The following is a 20,865-nucleotide window of genomic DNA, read 5'->3' on the forward strand; positions in this document are numbered from 1 at the left end:
GCATTTATTGATATGACCATGTGTTTTTTGGTCTTGCTTTTATTGATGTGATGGATCACATTGATTAATTTATGTATATTAAACCAATCTTGCCATCCCTGGGATAAACCCCCTTGGTCATGATGAACAATGTTTTTAATATACTGCTATATCTGGTTGGCTAGAATTTTGTTCAATATTTTAGCATCTATATTCATCAGAGATACTGGTCTGTAGTTTTCTTTTTTGGTTGTGTCCCTATCTGCTTTTGGTGTCAGAGTGATGTTGGCTTCATAGAAGCTGGAAGGGAGTGTTCCTGTGTCTTCAGTCTTTTGGAAGACTTTTAAAAGTAGAGGTATTAACTCTTCCTTGAAGGTTTTGAGATCTCTTACTTCTTTTTTAGTTGAATCTAATTCATCCTCAATCTTGCTAATTCTGTCTTCAGCCTCATTGATTCTATTCTGTCTCCCTCTACTGTTTTCTGGATTTCATCTATTTTGTTTCCCTGTTCTGATACTGTTTTAGCTTGTTCAGCTAGTTGTGTTCTTAGCTCAGCTATTTCAGCTTTCAGCTCTCTAATAACCTTGAGATAATTAGTGTTTTCTTCCAGAGTCTTATTTGTTGCTTATGCATTTCTGATGACAATTCTAACTTTTTACTTACTCCTGTGACTATTTCCTTAACAAGCATTTGGATGTTGACCTCATTATTTTGAGCTTCAACCTTTGGAAGGCTTTTAGCTTGACTCTTGTCCTGGTTCATTTCTCCAATATTTATTCTTGTTGGTTTAACTATTCTATCCAGTTTGTTATGAGGTCTCTTTCTCAGTACTTTTCAAATTACTGATAACTCTTGCCTGGATTGACTTGTGTCTGAGTAAGGTACTTAAAGAGTTCACAGTTGTGGAAATTAACAGTTGTTTCAAAATTATTTCAGTCCCTGAGTTGGAGCACAGAGGCTCTTAAAAGCCTCTTTTGTTCTTTTTCTTGCCTGTAGGCTATGGGAGCCTGCGGGCTTTAAAACTATAAGTAGGCTTCTTTGCTTAATCACTCACTCCTGACCAAGAGATAAAGCAGGGTGGGGGAGAGATAGCACACGGTTATGCAAAGAGACTCTCAGCCCAAGGATCCAAAGCTCCAGGCTCAATTCAGCTTCTCTGCCAAGCCAGGCAGCACTGCTGGGCCCTGTGAGTTTCTAAACAAGTCCCATTTATAGTCTGTAGGTTCTGAGGCAATTATTCACCATGTTCTCATCAGGAGAACAATGTGGAAAGGCTCTCACTATACAGTTCCACTGGTAGGCCAAAGATATAGCTCTTCTCCTGAGTTTCCCGGTCAGTTCTCTCTTCCCAGATGGCAGCACAGGGCCTCTGCCCTGCTCCTCCAGCTTCTGAAGGTAGTAGCAATGGAGACTTACAGTTGCATTTGGTTTCTTAGGGGAGTCCTCTCCTCCCTTCAGCAGTCTTTTTGTTGGTAAAACAGACTGGTGGTGGTGCCTCAACTAATAAACTGCTAGACTATTATCAGCTGCTCAGTCTCTCCTTAGGCTGCTCCCTCTTCTGGAGCCACTAGTGTTTGCACTCACCAGTGGTTCAGTGGGTTCCTGAAGTCGTTCTAGTCCTGCCTTGTTATGGTTCCAGGTGGTCTCCTAGCACATGATTTTTTTGCCATCAGGTTTATCACTAGAATTCAGTGTCTGCAGAACTACACTGCTTAAAAAAAATTTTTTTTTTAGTTGATAGAGGGTGAGAGACACAGAGAGAAACAAATCCATAAAAATAATCTTTCCACCTAGGACCTTTGGAATTCTGGGTGGGGGAGCTGCGCAGTGGTGCACTCAGTTAAGCTCACATATCACCACCAAGTGCAAGTTCAAGCCCCTAGCTTCCCACCTGCAGGGAGGACGCTTCGTGAGTGGTAAAGCAGGTCTGCAGGTGTCAGTCTTTCTCTCTCCCTCTCTACCTCCCTTCCTATCTCAATTTTTCTGTCAAGTATAATAGAAAGGAAAATAAAAAGGAAAAAAAAAAGTGGCCTCTGGGAGTGGTGGATTTGTAGTGCCAGCACCAAGCCCCAACAATAACCCTGGTAACAAAAAAACAAAAAAAGTTTTGGTGGAGCCATCAGATTTTTTTTTAGAATGACAAAGGTTCCTTATACTGGTCCTGTACTGCTAGGATGGCAGATGTCTAGCGGGCATGCTACCACTCTCCACCCAGCCCCACTGCAGTCTTCCAGCCCATGCAGGTATTCCTGCCTCTTGGGTCTTGATGCTACTCAACTCTCTAGATAGCCACCAGTAGTTGCCTGTCTCTGGCTGGCTAGGTGACATATATTCCCTTTCTTGCTCTAGGCTACTTTCCTCTTGACAGAAGGAGCAATGAAGGCTGGGAGTGGAGATTTTTGGAGACCATGGGCGTGACCAAGCTCCTGTTCTCTCTCGTTAAAACCCCCGGCTGCGTCTTTGACGTTTTAGTATTGTACCAGTTCACCTCACCAGAAACTTGGAGTCTGACTGAGTGACAAAATGATGAAAGACAGAAACAGAAAGAGTCAACCTTCTAGGGGAGAATTAAAAGCCCAGATACCCAAATATCAAAAGGAGATTAATTGTTGACTGTGGGCTAGTCTATGAAACTTAGTTCTCCTTTCTCTTATCTATAAAGTAAAGTGACACAGACTTTCAGACTCTGAATTCCCCTCCCGCTTGAAAGCTCTGCTTGTTCATCTTTCTTTCCTAGAAACTTCTAAACGCTTTCCTGCCCCTCTACTGTTGGTCAGTGTTCACCTCATTGTTTTAATTACCTCATTTTCCCTAATCCAGACAGCTCAGCCTTTTCCTAAACCTCCTTTGAAGCCTTGTAATGCTCCTCCCCAGCCTTTCCTGACCTTTGTGCTCAGATGGGGGGAATCTTGGGTTTGGGAGCCAGGAACTGCAAGTCTTATTCCCCACTCTTCCTCCCTTAGTCATGCTAGTGGGACTCCCCCTTTCAGATGATCTTTTTGGTTCTAACCTCCTCTGAAGTTGTTCCAGTGTACAGGCTTCTTATATCTGTAACTCTTAATCCTACCATAGTCTAAGTCTCTCTTCTTATGACTCTCTTACTTCAGACAGGGATTTAGGGCTATTCTAGGAGACTAAGGAGAATATGGCCATCGAACTTGCATTCACAATGGGGAGATAGAACTAACCCTGTAAGAATGTGAGCACTTCAGTTCCTTGTGTCTCTCCCATAGCATCTAGCTCCACATTTAACTGCATAGTAGGTACTCAGTTAAATACTCATCAAGCATAATGGTGCTTTTTTTTTTTTTTTTTTTTTTTTTACCTACAGGGCACAATTTGTAGTGGTTCTATGAGATAAATAAGGAGAGGGATCACAGGAAGTAGGAAGTCATACAGAATGTGACTGTTCTTGCAGGACAGGAAGGAAGGACATACTTTTCTGCACCCTATCTATCATCTGCCCTAAGAAGATAAACCCATTGTTGAAGTTACTGCAGTTTAATCAACAACTATGCAGCTTGTTCAATGGAAAGCTAATTTCCCTCTCCTGTTCTAATGATTACCTCAGCGTTTATAGTTAATTGCAAAAGAGCAGAGAGACTCTTTCTGGTTGAAGATTTGAGTAGTTTGTCATCCTTCTCTTCTCTGAGTTCTCACAGCAGAGAATTTCACTAGACATATCAGAGTCATTGTTTCATTCGATAAAGCTGGGTGTGGGCCCAGGAGCCCTACCCCACAGAGAGATAGGCTGGGGGTATGGATCAACTTGTCAACACCCATGTCCAGAGGAGAAGCAATTACAGAAGCCAGAGCTCTGACCTTCTGCCTCCCATAGAGATATGGATAAAGAATGGGAAAGCTTCCAGTGTAGGAGATAGGATATGGCACACTGGTGGTGGGAGTTATGAATTGTGCCCCTCTTATCCCACTATCTTGTCTATCAGTATTAAATCAATAATAATAATGAAGCTGAAAAATAAGAACACAGAAAGCAGAACTTGGACTGAGTTTGATGTATTGCACCAAAGTAAAGGACTCTGGGAAGCATTCAGGTCCTGGAACATGATGGCAGAGTAGGACCTAAAAGGGGTTAAATTGTTACGTGGAAAACTGAGAATGTTACACATGTACAAACTACTGCATTTTACTGTTAACTATAATCCATTAATACCCCAATAAAGAAAAAAAGTTCTTCTGAATACAAATACTAATGGATTACAATGAAAAAAAAAAAAAGCTGGAAGTGGGGAAGGTAATTAGGACTAGGATGGTGTTTCCAGATCCAAGGAAAAAATAAGAATGAGGTAATCAAGTTTCAGCTCCTCTTCCTCATCCCCCAACCCTCTCCCCCCACACACCATAAACCAGAGCTAGTAAAACAAAATACAACAAATAAAAACCTGAAAGGGCTAACAAAATAGCTTATTTGTGTTATGCCCAGAGGTTCGAGTCCCGATCTCACTCAAAGAAGACCAGAATCGCATGCAATAGCAAGAGCCTTTATTAGCAAGCTTAAGCTTGGGCCGCCGACACTCTTCCACACAAGGGGAGAGTCTGTGACCCCGATTATTTTTCATCCCACCTTTTTATAGTTATCACAGGGTGGGTACAGGTGGAAATATTTATGCAGAACAAGAAACAGTTGGTTTTGGGTTAATGGCTGTTCTTAATATTCAGGGCTTTTCTCTAACCTCACATTCCCCCCTTGTCTTTTTGTAACTTCTAGGGCCCAATCTTCGGCCAATCTCTGTTTCTGACTACTGTCCTGGTATCAATGGGGCGTGAGGAGCAGTAGTAGCAGTAACGAAGATTAGAGTTACCAGGAGAGAGTCTGCAGAGTCACGAGCAGAGCTGCCAGAGCTTGAACGGGTATTTGGGGACAGACTGGAGTCGCCATCTGGTCTTTAACTCTCCTGCCTCTGCGGCACAGACATGGGAGTGGTGGATCCACGGGCTGATACCATCCACCTTCAGGGCTGTAGGGGTGGCTAAAATGATAGTATAAGGTCCTTGCCACCGGGGCTCAAGTGTCTCTTTTTGGTGGCGTCTCACCAAGACTGAGTCTCTGGGCTGGAAGGGATGAGGGTCTGGAGGGGGTGCAGCTTCATATATTGCTGTCAGTCTCAACCACACACACTTTTGGGCTCAAGCTATTGTCTGTAACAAAGAGGAAAGTAGGTCTTGATCATTAATATCAGCGAGCAAGTCTGATCTCAATGCGAGAATTATGGGAGGGGACGACCAAACATGATTTCGAAAGGGGTCAGCTTTGCAGTATAGGGGGTATTCCTTACTCTATAAAGGGCAAAGGGAAGGAGAGTTACCCAGTCTACGCCAGTCTCCATAATTAATTTTGTTAAGGTCTTTTTTAGAGTTCTATTCATCTTATCAGAGGGAAACCAGCATCCATCAGGGCTGAGTTTAAGGTGGGGTTACCGTCCGTCCCAGGCATGAGTTTTCGGGTTTCCGAGAGGATCCTTTCTCCATTCTTGTTCGGGGGTTCTAGAGCCCGAAGAGGCAGGGCCACAGAATTGGGGGTCCTCTGGGCTGTACGGACTCTCGTACGAGGAGGGCTCCTTAAGTCCTGGCCTGCTGCCGGGGGTTCCTGTGGGACTGGGGGAGGTTGAGGTTGGTAGGGAGGAGGGTACTTTAGGAGGTCTTCTTCAGGACCACCTTGGAGAATAGGGCAGGAGGGGGAAGTGAGGGGGTGCAGAGGGGGCAGTAGGTTGATGATCAGAATCCTTTAAAGCAAGAATGGCGGGTCGCGAACCCTGTGGAGGGTTAGCCAAGGGGGGGGGGTTCTCTACCAGATCCTGCCAAGTGAGGATATAAGAGATCTGGTCCAGGTGTCCGAAGATGACGTCTCTGGTAGCATAGATAGTAGGCAGGTCCCAGGTTCCTTCTGGGGGCCAACCGGTAGAGAAGGTTGGCCAATCATTTTGATAAGTGATCACCCGGTCCTGTTTTACCTCTAGACCCAAATTATGAGCTCTATGTTCGAATTCTCTAAAATGATCAAGGACCATAGTCAGAGGAGTCGAAGTAGCCTGACTCATGATTTTGGACTTAAGAAAGACAAAACTGATAATGAATACAGAGACAACACACACAAAGAAAATACAGAGACAACATACTCAAAGAAAACTCCAGCAGCCCAGCCGCCAACACTCTGAACCAACAGATGGGAGGACAGCTTCTCGCCGTCTCCCCACATTTGGAAGGACAGCCTTTTGCCGCTTCGTAGGCACGACCCACTCTCCCCTTCCAAATTTGCAAGGGGGATCCAATCCCCTACAGCAGGGCCTGAGACATTTCCCAGGACCCTGGACCAGGAGCCGACCAGCGCGTCTGCCTTCGACTCCAAGGTGTCTCTTGCTGTAGATACCTGAAGTTTAACCGGTCCTGAAGGCTCAGTGAGGCTGGCGTTCCTTCAGTGAGATGGGGATCCCGGATGAGCCCATGAATGTTATGCCCACAAGTTCGAGTCCTGATCTCACACAAAGAATACCAGAATCACATGCAATAGCAAGAGCCTTTATTAGCAAGCTTAAGCTTGGGCAACCGACACCCTTCTACTCAAGGGGAGAGTCTGCGACCCTGATCATTTTTCATCCCACCTTTTTATAGTTATCACAGGGTGGGTACAGATGGAAATATTTACGCAGAACAAGGGACAGTTGGTTTCGGGTTAATGGTTTTTCTCAATATTTGGGGCTTTTCTCTAACCTCACAATTTGGATAGTGCGCTTGCTTTGTCATGGACACAACCCGCTTTGAAACCGCCCCCTGCCCCAAGGGAGCACTGGCGCTGTGGTGTCTTTCTTTCTGTTTCTCTCTCTGTTGCTGGCTTTCAAGCTGAAGAAGTCAGCCTGGAGAAGTGGGGCCCTAGTGACAAAAAACGAACAAACAAATAAACAAACAAAAACCTGAAAAGGGGAAGGGTTTTCTAGGAGAAAAAGAGCTTATGTTAACAGTGTGCCAGTTTATGATCTCAGACATCTGTCCAGTGCTCAGTTCTGGCGCCTTTGTGGGTTCTCTGGGTGTTTATAAGCAAAATTGGGATCCCTTAACCATCATCCCAGCGTCCTGTGGTTAGCCTTCTTCCCTCTGCCCCTTTCCTGGCCTCCCCCAGGAATGAGGACAGGGCTGCTTCGAACTACTGCTACCCTGTGATTATCCAGCCCCGACCCAACACACACTTTTTTTTTGTTTGTTTGTTTTTAAGCTTTTAATGTGAGCCAGACACCTGAAAAGCCAGGGACCTTCCAGAGACCCTCCCAACTCCCCCTTCACCCACAGTATCCCCTCCACATCAGAGGGGTCCTCTTCCTCCAGCAGCCTGCTTGACCCCCTCCTGATACTGGCTGGTGGGCTGGAGGTCTCAGGCTGTGCTCCAGTGTGGCTGTGATCAGGTCAGAAGCCCAGGACACAGTGTCAGCACGTGATCCCTGTGCTGGGGTCTGGGACTGTGCCCCCCACCCCCATGCCTTCATAGCCCTGTGTGGCAAGGGCTTCATGTGTGCCGCCCACTCAGAGTCGCATGCAGTTGCAGCCTGAGCCCCAGGCACCTGTGCTGGCTGGGTAAAGAGGCCTGGAGGGTGCAGGGTGAGACTGCGGTGCAGAGATAGGGCACAGGAAGGGTTGACTGTCAACTCTGAAGTGCCAGTATTCTTCTCTCTCTCTCTCTCTGTCTCTCTCTCTGTCTCTCTGTCAACTCTGAAGTGCCAGTATTCTTCTCTCTCTCTCTCTCTGTCTCTCTCTCTGTCTCTCTCTCTCCTCTCCTTCTCTCCTTCTCTCCCCACCCTATCCTCCATCCAAATTTAAAAGAATAAAAAATTCTAATCTGGGATTAGTGAAACTGCAAGTGTGAAGTATTTGTACTTCTTGTGATATTCTTTTTTTTTTTTTTTTTTTTGCCTCCATGGTTATTGCTGGGGCTTGGTGCCTGCACCATGAATCCTCTGCTCCTGGAGGCCATTTTTCCCCCTTTTGTTGCCCTTGTTGTGGTTATTATTATTGTTGTTGTTGATGTTGTTTGTTGTTGGATAGGAAAGAGAGAAATGGAGAGGGGAGGGGAAGACAGAGAGGGGGAGAGGAAGATAGACACTTGCAGACCTGCTTCATCGCCTGTGAAGCAACTCCCTTGCAGGTGGGCAGCCTGGGGCTGGAACCGGGATCCTTAAGCTGGTCTTTGCATTTTGCTCCATATGCGCTTAACCTGCTGTGCTACCGCTCTAAGCTTGCTCTCACTCTCAGAGTTAAGAAGTAGGAGAAAGCATTACGAAAGAAGCAAATCATTTCAGATGATTTTTTTTTTTACTATTATTTTTAAAATTTACTTATAAAATGGAAACATTGACAAGACCATAGGATAAGAGGGGTACAACTTCACAATCCCCTCCCTTGTAAGCTATCCTATTTTTTTAACCCTTTGGGACTATGGATCCAGGATCATTATAGGATGTAGAAGGTGGAAGGTCTGGCTTCTGTAATTGCTTCTCTGCTGGACATGGGCATTGGCAGGTCAATCCATACTCCCAGCCTATCTCTCTCTTTCCCTAGTGGGGCAGGGGTCTGTAGAGGTGGGGCTCCAGGACACTCTGGTGAGTTGTCTGCCCAGGGAAGTCAGGTTAGTGTCACAGTAGCATCTGAAACCTGGTGGCTGAAAAAGAGTTAAGATATAAAAAAGAACAAATTGTTATATAAACAGGAACCTAAAGGCAAGTTTATTGCAGATGAGATTTGGGGTTTTCATTTTGGAAAAATCTAGTAGGTCTATTTTAGTTATATTACAAGGGGCCCACGACTTTACTATTTTTTTGTCTGTGTCTGACAGCTAACATGCAGGTGGACTCATGGTATTGTTTGGGGAGATGGTGTTATAGTTGGAAAAGGACTAGAAAGCTAGATCAGGGAAGAGAGTAGCTCCCAAATATAGGAAAAGTATATAAACATTGTTAACTGTAACCCCCATCAATTTGATCTGGGGCCCATATTCATCTCAGGAGTCTGTGTAACCTCTGCATCCCTGTAGGTCTGAGCTTGCATTCTGTGGTCATGGCTAGGAACATTCTAGGCTGCACTAATTTCAGGACCCATCATCCTCGAGTGGTAGAGTATGGTTCCCATCAGGATGATTTTTCTAGGAAAGATTAAGGATTTGAACACTGGCCATTCCCACAGATTGGAGACTCCAGGAAATGGGTGGAGCAGTTTATGGGAAGGAGTAAGAATCCTGAGGATTTTTTTGTTTGTTTTTATTACAATATTTTTCCCATTCCTTTCTAAAATATGGTTAGATGAACTGGAGACTTCCAAAGTACTTATGTGGGGATGTTTTTGGGGGAGGGGTGGACAAGTGCTGGGCTGATGTGAAGTACTAGAACCCTGTGGTGGAGGGCATAGCCTAGGTCAGATTACTAGATCACCTCCTCCAGATTCTGACTCACCACTTAATTAGTTCAACCTTAAAAGGGAAGGGCAAGGCTGGGTAAATAGCTCAGTCTGTTAGAACACCAACTTGTATGCCCAAGGCCCCAGAACTTCCCCAGCATTGCCATAATCTTTAGAGGCATACCCTTTGGAACTGAGCATGGCTTCTCTTTTTCTTCCCTTTCATTTTTTTCTGTCTCTAATAACAAATAAATAATTTTTTAAATCAAGCCTTTTTAAAAAAATATTTATTTTATTTATTCCCTTTTGTTGCCCTTGTTGTTTTATTGTTGTAGTTATTATTGATGTCGTTGTTGGATAGGACAGAGAGAAATGGAGAGAGGAGGGGAAGACAGAGAGGAGGAGAGAAAGATAGACACCTGCAGACCTGCTTCACCACCTGTGAAGCGACTCCCCTGCAGGTGGGGAGCTGGGGTTCAAACCAGGATCCTTATGCCGGTCCTTGTGCTTTGCGCCACCTGCGCTTAACCCGCTGTGCTACAGCCCGACTCCCGCCTTTTTTTTTTTTTTTTTTTTTTTTTTTGCCACCAAGGTTATCACTGGGGCTTGATGCCTGCACTGCCCAGCCTCTTTAATTAAGCTATTTTTCAATTTATGTTTAACGGTTTGTTTGTAAGGCTGCAGGGTGTAATTCCACACCACATGCATCACCAAAGTTCTGTGCTCCCACCTTCCCTCTGAGAACCACCATATTTCTTGCAAAGTCATAGAAAGTTTGCTTCTGTTTTTCTTTGTTTTTCAAGTTCATGTGCATCATGACCTCTAGATTCCACATGTGAGTGAAACCATCTGGAAGTTGTTTTTCAAGCCCACAGGTCCCCACCTGTAGGAGGAAGGATTCACAAAACACTGAAGCAGTGATTCAGTTACCTCTCTCTCTCTCTCTCTCTCTCTCCCCCCCTTTCCTTCTTATTTCTCTTTATTCATATATATATGTAAAGTGAAAAAAAGGAAGAGAAATTTCTTTGTTTCTTCTCTTTTTCTTCTTTTCCTCCTTCTTCTTCATTTTTAAAGTCTGGCTGATTAGTCTTATTGTTGCTTCTTTGAAGGTAAGACTCCCTTTATAGTAGGAAGACTTTGTCTTAGATTTTTCACAATTGACTTTTTGGGATTTTTAAATATTTTTATTAGTGATTTAATATTGATTTACAAAATTATAGGATAATAGGGGTATACAATTCCATAAGGTTACTACCACCAGAGTTCTGTATCCCTATCCTCCTCCATTGGGAACTGCAGTAGTTTTCCCAAGGTCACATATATGGACTTATTTTATAACTACCTATCTCTATCTATATAGATATGTATTCTCCCATTTTCTTCCCAAGTGCCCTTCACTTTTTCCTTTTCTCTCTCAAATAAAAGAAACAGTGCTTGATTTCCTCTGGTGCTTTCCAGATTTGCTCCCCTTTCAGTACTGATATAAAAAGAAGGTTCTTGGTGACAAACACTTTGGGTCCTGATGGAATGGAGTACAAAGCCCTCTGGTTGTCTTCTCCTATCATTTAGCCCTCTGGGAGTATGAACAAAATTTATTTTGGGGGTGCAGAAGCTGGGAGTTCTGGCTTCTGTAATTGCTTCTCCAGTGGATGTGTACATTGACAGGTGGAACCATATCTCCAGACCATTTCTATCTTTCCCTAGTGGGTTAGGACTCTGGTAAGGTGAAGTTCCAGGAAACACTAGTGAGGTCATCTTCCCAGGGAAGTCAGGATGGATCATTGTAGCATCTGAAACTTGGTGACTACTAGTAAGACAGAAAGCAGAACAAAATGTTTAATAAAACAGGAACCAGAAAGTAGGAATAGAGCAGATGAGAGCAGGGACCTTAAAGTGGAAGGAAACTAGGAAGTCTATTTAGGATAGGTTCCTAAGAGTCCAAGTCTTAGTAATCTTTGCTTGAACTTGACACTAACATGGGATTGGACCAGAAATATTCACAACTGACTTTTGATGTATTCAGGTGGTCTTCTTTGTAGACTCTATTGCTAGGGCTTGATGTTTCTCATTTTATTTTGCAGGATTCCTGGCCATTATCTTTTCAAGTATTCTTTTTAAAAATCATTTTTATGCTTATCAGATGGTTTCACTCATATGGGGAATCTAGAGATCTGATTTATATGAACTTGCCAAAAAACAAAAATGCGAACAAATGAAGCAGTCAAACTGTAAGATTTATAAGAACTATGGTGGTTATCTTTGGGACAGTTGGGATACAGAACTTGTGGTAGGTATGGTGTGGAACTATACATTGTAATCTTACCATCTTGTAACAAACTACTAATAACAAAAGCTTTTTTAAAAAATCATTTTAACTATTAATGATTTAACAATTGATTTATAGACTACATGAATTTTAAGGGTATAGTTTCATATTCACATATTTGTGTATGTATACAGTATAGACATTTTTTCTCACCATTCCCCTCACCAAAGGTCTGTGTCCCTATCTCCACTCCCATAGTTAACAAATATAGTTCTCCCACAGTCTTAGGTATAGGCTGATTTTTTTTCACATGTATATGTTCAATTCTCTATATTCCACATATGGGTGAAACCATTCCGTAGTTTTCCTTTACCACCTTACTTGCTTCACTAAGTATAATCTCCAATTCCATCCACTTTATCCCAAAGGACACAAATCATCTTTTTTTATTGTAGAGTAATACTCCATAACTTTTTATTATGTCATCTGTCAAACTGTATTTTGGTTGTTTCCAAGTTTTTGCTATTGTGAATAAAGCTGCTATGAAGATGAGGATGCATATATCCCTCTGAATCAGTGTTATTGTATCTTTTGGATGTATGACTGTTAGTAGAATTGCTAGATCATATGGCATTTTCATTTGTATTTGTTTAAGGATTCTCCATACTGTTGTCCATAATGGTTGTACCGATTTGCATTGCCACTAGCAGTGCAGTATAGTTCTTCTCTCTCCACATCCTCTCCAACACTGATCTTCTCTTGTTTTATTGATGGAGCCCATTCTCACAGGTGTGAGGTGTAATCTCAGTGTGGTTTTAATTTGCATTTCTGTGGTGATGAGTGAATTGGAGCATTTCTGCATATGTGTGTAGGCCATGTGTATCTCTTCTTTAGAGAACTATTTATATCTCCTGCCCACTTTTTAATGTTTTTTTTTTTCTTTTTGTTGAGCTGTTCTTCTTCTTCTAGCGTTTGCCCTTCTTCCGTAGCCAGTCAACAGCGTCAGGTTGAGCCTGATGTAAAGTTTCGAGACCTCCTTTGAATCTGGAGAGGTGGCAGTCGTTGACTATGTGGGTCATAGTCTGTCTGGAGCCGCAGGGGCAGTTCGGGTCGTCTCTGGCTCCCCAGCGATGGAACATAGCAGCGCACTGGCCATGGCCTGTTCGATAACGATTGAGGAGGGCCCAATCATAACGTGTTAGGTGTAGAAGTTCTTTATAGATATTTGATATGCACCACATGTCTGAAGCGTAATGTGCAAATATCTTTTCCCATTTGCTGGGTTTCCTGTTTATCCGTATGGAATTTTCATCAGATGTGTAGAAACTTTTCAATTTGATATAGCCCCATTTATTCACTTTTGGTTTCGTTTCCCTCATGGGGTGGAGTGTCCAAATATGTCATTAATATAAAGGGCCTGTAATGGTTCACTGATGTATTCTTCTATGTATTTTATGATTTCAGGTCTAAAATCCAGATTTTTTTAAAAATCCATTTTGAGTTAATTTTGATGCATGGTATTAGTGGTCTAGTTTCATTTTCTTACATTTGATTGTTCAGTTCATCTAGTACCATTTGTTAAAGAGACTTTATTTTCCCCATTGGGCAGTTTGGGTCTTTTTTTTTTCCCCCTATATAGTGTACCTGTAGATATACAAGTTTAGTTCTGGGCTATCCTGTTCCATTGGCCCATATGTCCATTTTTGTTCCAATACCACATGTTAACTACTACTGCTTTGTAATATAAACTGAAGTCAGGAATTGTGACTCCTCCATGTTTCTTTTTCCTCAGGAGAGCTTTTGCTATTCATGTTTTTTTCGAGTTCTACACAAGTTTTTGGATAAATTGTTCAATTTTCTTTAAATATGCCACTGGGATTTTAATGAGATTGCATTGAATCTATATATTTATTATGACAAGATTGCCATTTTGATGATATTCTTCCAATCCATGAACAGGGGATAGCCTTCCATTTCTTTGTGCCATTCTCTACTTCTTTTAACAATGTCTTACAGTTTTCCTTGAAAAGTTCCTTTACTTCCTTTGTTAGATTTATTCCTAGGTATTTTATCTTTTTTGGATTCAGTTGTAAATGGGATTGCTTCCTTGAGTTACCTTTCCTCTAGCCCATCGTGTGTACCCCTCTGTGGGCCCCCATAAGACCTTGCCCTCCACATGTATCAACAGTGGTAGAGAATGTTCCATCTTCCCAAGGGAGGCTGGACAACATACTCTATCTTCCACCTGAGGAAGATGGGTTCTGAAATTGAAGAAGCTTGTAATGTTCCTACTCATGACCACAGAATGTGAGCTCAGATCTACAGGGATGCAGAGGTCACATAGGCTCCTAAGCTGAATATGGATCCCAGATCAGATCAAATCAGTGGGGTTTACAGTCAACAATATGTATACACCTTTCCCATACTTGGGAGCTACTTTCTTCCCTGATCCAGCTTTCTGGTCCTTTTTCCAGCCATGACATCATCTCCCCAGATAATAACTTGGTTCCACTTGCATATCAGATGCCAGGCTCAGAAAAAAGAACGAAAGAAAAAAAAACAACTAAGATAGTCATAGGCCCTTTGGAATATAACTAAAATAGGTCTACTAACTATCTACAGAACTTCAGTCTTCATCTGCATGCAATATTCCAGCCTTTAGGCTCATGATTGGTCAACAATTTTTTTGGCTTTATATGTTAACTATTCTTTCAGCTACCAGGTTCCAGATGCTGCCATGATGCCAACCAGACTTCCCTGGGCAGACGACCCCACCAATGTGTTCTGAAACCCCACTTCCCCAGAGCCCTGCCCCACCAGGGAAAGAGAGAGACAGGCTGGGAGTATGGGTTGACCTGTCAATGTCCATGTTCAGCAGGGAAGCAATTACAGAAGCCAGACCTTTCACCTTCTGCACCCCATAATGTCCCTTGGTCCATGCTCCCAGAGGGGTAAAGAATAGGAAATCTATCAGGGGAGGGGATGGGATAGGGGATGGGACAGGGTTCTGGTGGTGGGAATTGTGTGGAGTTGTACCCCCCTTATCCTATTGTTTTTGTTAGTGTTTTTTTTTATAAATAAAAGATTATATATATATATATATATATATATGTGTGTGTGTGTGTGTGTGTGTGCCACAGATTTGAGTATTGATTTTGTAACCTGCTACTTTACTAAATTTATTGATGGTCTCCAGCAGTTTTTTGGGCAGTTTTTGAAGTCCTCTGGGTATAGTAGCATATCATCTACAAATAATAATAATTTAACTTCACCCTTTCCAATTTGAATTCCTTTGATACCTCATTCTTGTCTGATAGCAATGATGAGGACTTCTAGGACTATATTGAATAGGAGTGGTGAGACTGGACATCCTTGCCAGGTTCCTGATTTTAGTGGGGGGGGACTTTCAGTTTTTTTCCCATTGAGTATGACGTTAACCATGGATTTGTCATATATAGCCTTTATTATATTAAGGAATTTTCCTTGCACTCCCAATTTCTTGAAGGCCTGTATCATAAAAGGGTGTTGGACCTTATCAAATGCTTCTTTTACATCAATTGATAATGTAATGTGATTTTAATCTTTCTTTTTGTTGATACAGCATATTACATCGATTGACTTTGTGGCTACTAAACCTCTCCTGTTTCCCAGGAATGAATCCCACTTGGTTTTGATAGATTATTCTCTTAATATATTATTGGATTCGATTAGCCAAGATTTTCTTGAGGATCTTTGCATCGATGTTCATCAGGAATACAGGTCTAAACTTTTCTTTTTTGGTGGTGTCTTTTCCTGCTTTGGGGATCAGAGTGATATTTACCTCATGAAATTTGTTTGGGTGTGTTCCCCCTTCTATTTTCTTGATGAGTTTGATAGGTGTTAGTTCTTCTTTGAATGTTTTATAAAATTCACTAGCATAGCCATATGGATCTGGTCTTTTATTCTTGAGGGGGCAGGCTTTTGATTACTGTTTCAATTTCTGCACTAGTGATTGGCCTGTTAAGTTTATTTATTTCCTCTTCTGTCATGGTTGGCATTTGGCATGACTCTATGAATATGTCCATTTCTTCTAAGTTGTTGAATTTATTTCCATAAATATGTCTATAATAGTATTGTATGGTCCTTTGTATTTCTGCCTCTTCTGTTGTAATATCTCCTCTTTTGTTTCTGAGTGATTTTTACCATAGCTTTCTCTTTTTCTCTTAATGAGTGTAACTAGTGGTTTATCTATTTTATTTGTCCCTTCAGAGAACCATCCCTTGATTTCACTAACCTTCCTGATGGTCTTCTTGTTATCTATTTTGTTGATTTCTGCTCTGATTTAAACTATTTCCCGTCTCCTTCTAACCTTTGGATCTCTTTATTGCTCCTTTTCTAGTTGGTTCAATTGGGTTGTTAGACAGTTTATTATGATTTCACTTCTTTATCAACATCAGCACCATGTGCAGCTTTGACTGCTGTTGCTCAGAGACAAAATGGTGCTATTCTGGAGTGCCCAACTTCTGCGTGATTGGCTTCAGTTCTGTACTCCCTCTCATACTGTTCACACACACCAGCACCCACCTGAGGCCTTGGTGTCTGCAAATATCCCAGCTAGTTTAGTGAAGCTTGTGGATTTGATAGTTGTTAATATGTGTTATTTTTTATTATTGTTGTTATTTATTTATAAAAAGGAAACACTGTCAAAACCATAGGATAATGAATGACATAGTGGGGGTTGTATTGTTAAATGGGAATCTGGGGAATGTTATGCATGTACAAACTATTGTATTTACTGTTGAATGTAAAACATTAATTCCACAATAAAGAAATAAATTATAAAAAAATAAAATTAAATTAAAATAAAAAAAATAGGATAAAAGGGGTACAACTCCGCACAATTCCCACCACCAGAACTCCTTATCCCATCCCCTCCCTTGATAACTTTCCTATTCTTTAAGTTTCTGGGAGTATGGACCCAAGTTCATTGTGGGATGCAGAAGGTGAAGGTCTGGCTTCTGTAATTGCTTCCCTGCTGAACATGGACGTTGACAGGTCAATCCATACTCCCAGCCTGCCTCTCTCTTTTCCCTAGTAATATGTGTTCTTTTGGGGGGGAAGAGTCTTTGCTGTTCACTGTTAGTTTGTAGCCATACTTCCCAGAAGTCCTGACTTTTACTATCCTTTGCTGATGGGGTTGGGTGTCCAAAAACATCTTTGATGTTAAGGTTCTGAAGTGTTTTGCTGATGTTTCTGTGTATTTTAAAGTTCAAGGTCTAATATACTGGTCTTTAATCCATTTTGAGTTAATTTTAATGGATGGTCCATTTTCATTTTTATTTATGTCTAGCTTACCTAACATTATTTTTTAAAGGGGCTTTGTATGGCTTTGACTCCTTTACTATGTATTAAGTGACCATCTATTCAAGTATTTTTTCCATAGATATTTTTTCTTTCTCATCCTTAACATATCAGTTATGTGGGTAATATACCTTTTTAATATAAGTCTACACCCTAATTTAAATTGTTTAGTCCTTCAGAAAAATCTCCTGTGGATTTCTGGAGCTGTTTAATAGGTATTTTCTTCCTTGGCAGACTCTGAACTTTGGTTAGCATCTCCTCAGTTCTAGGAAGCTACCCAAAACTTTGCTCAGCTTCTAAGCCTACCAGCCACTGCTTTGGAATTAACAAGTGCCCAGAGGGGGAAGACTTGGATGTCAGACTCACTTCACTGATTTCTTATCTCTGGACGCTTGGTTCTTTTGTTTCCACAGCTCTTCAGTGTCTTCAAAGACATATTTTTAGTTTTTGATCCACATTTTTCAGTTTTTCTTGGCTGTGAAGTTTCTACAGATTAATCATCAGCTCTAGAAAGAAAGATATGAAATTGTGTGGAAATGATAGAGTATCAGTTAATTAGTTCTCTGGTTTGTGACAAGGGTCCTGTTGAACCTACTATGATAATAGTGTCAGCACTAATACTAATACTAATGTTTTAAGTGGGCTTAGTAGACAGTTTTCTGGAAGAATTAGAAAGAGTGTGGCATAAGCTACTTAGAAGGAAGTGGAGTGGGTGCGGGATGGAGGCACAATAATTTAGATGGGGAAAAAAAGCACCTCTAAATATGGGCTGATAAGACTGAACTTGTGAAATGTGCAAGACTGGGGTAAGGGAAAAGACAAGAAGTGTAGCTGGAACCAAAGATAGAAATATTGGTCTAATGGTCTAAGCCACACTGGAAAGGCTTCTATGTCCCAAGCAACATGTGGATATTTTATTTATTTATATGTGAGAGCAACCAGAGCATCGCTCTGGCACATGTGGTATCAGGAATTGAACTCAGGACCTCATGCTTGAGAGTCTTAAGACCTTACCATAGCGCTGTTTCCCAGGCCAGCATGTGACTATTTTGACATATCATTGAAACTTTGGCTGCTTCAAATAGACTAGGTTTGGCTTTGCTTGCACTAACAGCACAGCTACAGTCAAATCCTAAATCCTAAATGTTCTCTGCTTCCTGATTTTTCTCCCTTGCAGAAATAAGAGTCATGAGCCCTGCCTTTCCCCCACATGCCCCAGGGTTCTGGAGGAGGTCCAGATGAGCTCATAACTGCAGATGTGTGGTATTGGGAAAGAGATGTGGCCAGCACAGAGGAGGCTGGACATTGCCTTTAGAACTGCATTACTAGTTTGTCCAGCTGTGGTTAGAGGGGGCTGACCCAGGGACCTCTGAAATTTCCTGCCCTTGTGTATGAGTCACAGAAGGAGGAGGACTAGCCCTCTAGAAAAACACAAGAGTCTTTCTAAGTTCTTGGTCCTTACTGTCCCCTGGGCATGGGATCTCCACCCCTGTTCTTAGGGAACTGGGTGCTGCCTCACCATCTTGACAGAGAGGGAACAGTCTCTTTCCAGCTGACATCACCCCTGGTATGCATGCCTGCGCTGTTCCCTGATCCCTCCTGGTGGTGATGTACTGTGCCTTGAGAAGTATGATGAGCCCAGTCCTTGGTTAAAATCCTTATGCCACATCCTGTTCAGCTTTTACCTCCTGGTCATGACTTTGCTTGGGGCCTCCCCAGCAGGTGGAAGGACAGCTAACACAGGAGGGTCTTCACCACAATGCTCAGGCTGCATGGTGCACTGGCAGCTTTGGCCCTGGAACCAAATCTCTTTCTTAAATTCAATGAACACATCCCTGGAAACTACATTTACTTTGGAAGAGTCATGGAAGCCTGAGAGGTGGTTCAGTGTCTAGAGTGTCGGACTCAAAAGTATAAAGACTGGAGACTGATTCCTGGCATTGCCCGGATCCTCACATGGGTCCTTGCACTTAGTATTACGTGCACTTAATCAGGTGCACCACAACCCAAACATCAATATGTAAATAAATCTTTAGAGGATAAAAAGGTAAATGTGCGATGGGGCTGTGGAGGTGACTCAGTGTTAGAACGCATGCTTTGCCAGTGTGAGGCTATGGGTTCAATCCCTGGTTACATATAAAATGGTAGAGTGTTTCTCTGGCCTCTTCTCTCATAAATATAAACTAGATAATTAAAACAAGAAAGTATGCATCCTACTTGGAGATATAGAAGTGGGCAGGGAGAGAATTTTATCTAGATAATTATCCACCTTAGAAGAAGAGACCACACGGGGTTGGACGGTGGTGCACTGTACTAAGTATGTACTATGTACTAATTGCACATAGCACTAAGCACAAGGATGCACAAGGATCCCAGTTTGAGCCCCCAGCTCCCCACCTGCAGGGGAGTCACTTCACAAGCAGTGAGGTAGGTCTTCAGGTATCTGTCTTTCTCACTTCCTCTCTATCTTCCCCTCCTCCCTCAGTTTCTCTCTGCCCTATCCAAAAAAATTGAAAAAAATGACTATAGGAGCAGTGGATTTATAGTGCAGGCATTGAGCCCCAGTGATTACCTTGGAGACAAAATAGGAAAAGAAGAGGAAGAAGAAGAGACCCCTGAAGTTGCTTCAGTAGGCTGTTTGAGTACAGACTGGAATGGAAGGGACTTTTGCTGGGTCCCTTCTCCCCCTCCACCATGCCTTGCACCCCAGAAGGCCAGCCTGTAGATACCTAGCCCCAAAGTCTTGGCTTCAGGCTGGGTTTACTCAACAAAAGGAGTCCAAAAGATTGGAATTTGGGAGGAAAGTGAGGTCACATATTCACTTCTCCTGCCCTTTCCTGCTGGGGTGTTGGGAATGTATTCTGAAATCCTTGAGTGAAGGCAACTCACCTGACTTAGTTTTTCTTGGGTTCCCCTGAGGGTAAAGGTTGAGGGGGGAGGTAATAATTTTCTTTTGTGTACCCTGGGACACTATGCTATCTACCCCCCCACATCTGCCCACACCTCTAAAAGTCTTTTTTTCCAAGGGGCCAGGAGACAGCGTACCTACCTGATAGAGTGCACATGTTACAATGCCCAAAGACCTGGGTCCAAACCCTTGGTCTCCACCTTTAGGAGGGAAGCTTCACAAGTGATGAAGCAGTGCTATAGCTCTCTCTCTCTCCCCCTTCTCTTTATCTCTCCCTCTTTCTCTCTTTATCTTTCCCTTCCCTCTCAATTTGTCTGTGTCTCTATAAGGAAGGAAGGAATGAAGGAAGGAAGGGAGGGAGTAAGGAAGGGAAGAAGAAAATATCTCACAATCTAGATAAAAGAAAAAAAACCCCAAAACTATTCTTTTTCTAATCAGTATACTCTATTTACTCCCCCCATCACATTACTGAAGACATGTTGATTTATAAAACTGTGTTGTCACAGGGGTACCATGAGATAGGTATGTCAGAACACCTCACCCTCCACCAGATTGTTATCTTCCTCCACCTTAGGGCATTGGGCTCCAGACCTTCAATCATGGCCCTCCCATCTACACCTTTTGGAAGCCTTGGATCTGCTGAAATTGACCAGCGTTGAGTAACCGAGTTAACACTTTCTCCAGTATTGCCTTTGCTTTGTTCTTTAAGTCCCACTTGTGAATGAGAACACTTAGTACCCATCCTTTTCCTTCTGGCTTATTTCACTCAGCCTGTTTCCCTCCAGTTCCATCCATCCATCCATCCATCCATCCATCCATCCATCCATCCATCCATCCATCCATGTTGTCACAAAAGAGGTCTTATCTTCTCTCAGAGCTGAGTCCATAGTGTATAGTTTTTTGGTTTTGTTTTATTTTTCTAGGGATGCCCCCTTCCTCCCTCCCCCGCCAGGTCGAGGCCGGGAAAGATTGCTCA

General features: G+C 42.5%; 1 protein-coding gene across 3 annotated transcripts in view; it reads left to right on the forward strand.

The window, feature by feature from the left end:
• Positions 1–20,865, forward strand: part of LOXL2 (lysyl oxidase like 2) — a 125,560-nt gene that overhangs the window by 19,213 nt on the left and 85,482 nt on the right. The window contains exon 2 of one of the 3 annotated variants that reach the window (XM_060178869.1): positions 15,243–15,400. The exons of 1 other annotated variant lie outside the window; for it this stretch is intronic. The gene's annotated coding sequence lies outside the window, so the exon portion shown is untranslated. The remainder of the gene's footprint in view (positions 1–15,242; positions 15,401–20,865) is intronic. One more of the 3 variants, XM_060178870.1, reaches the window with a different exon arrangement.

This window comes from Erinaceus europaeus, chromosome 19, assembly GCF_950295315.1.
Source record: "Erinaceus europaeus chromosome 19, mEriEur2.1, whole genome shotgun sequence".
Lineage (NCBI taxonomy): Eukaryota > Metazoa > Chordata > Mammalia > Eulipotyphla > Erinaceidae > Erinaceus > Erinaceus europaeus.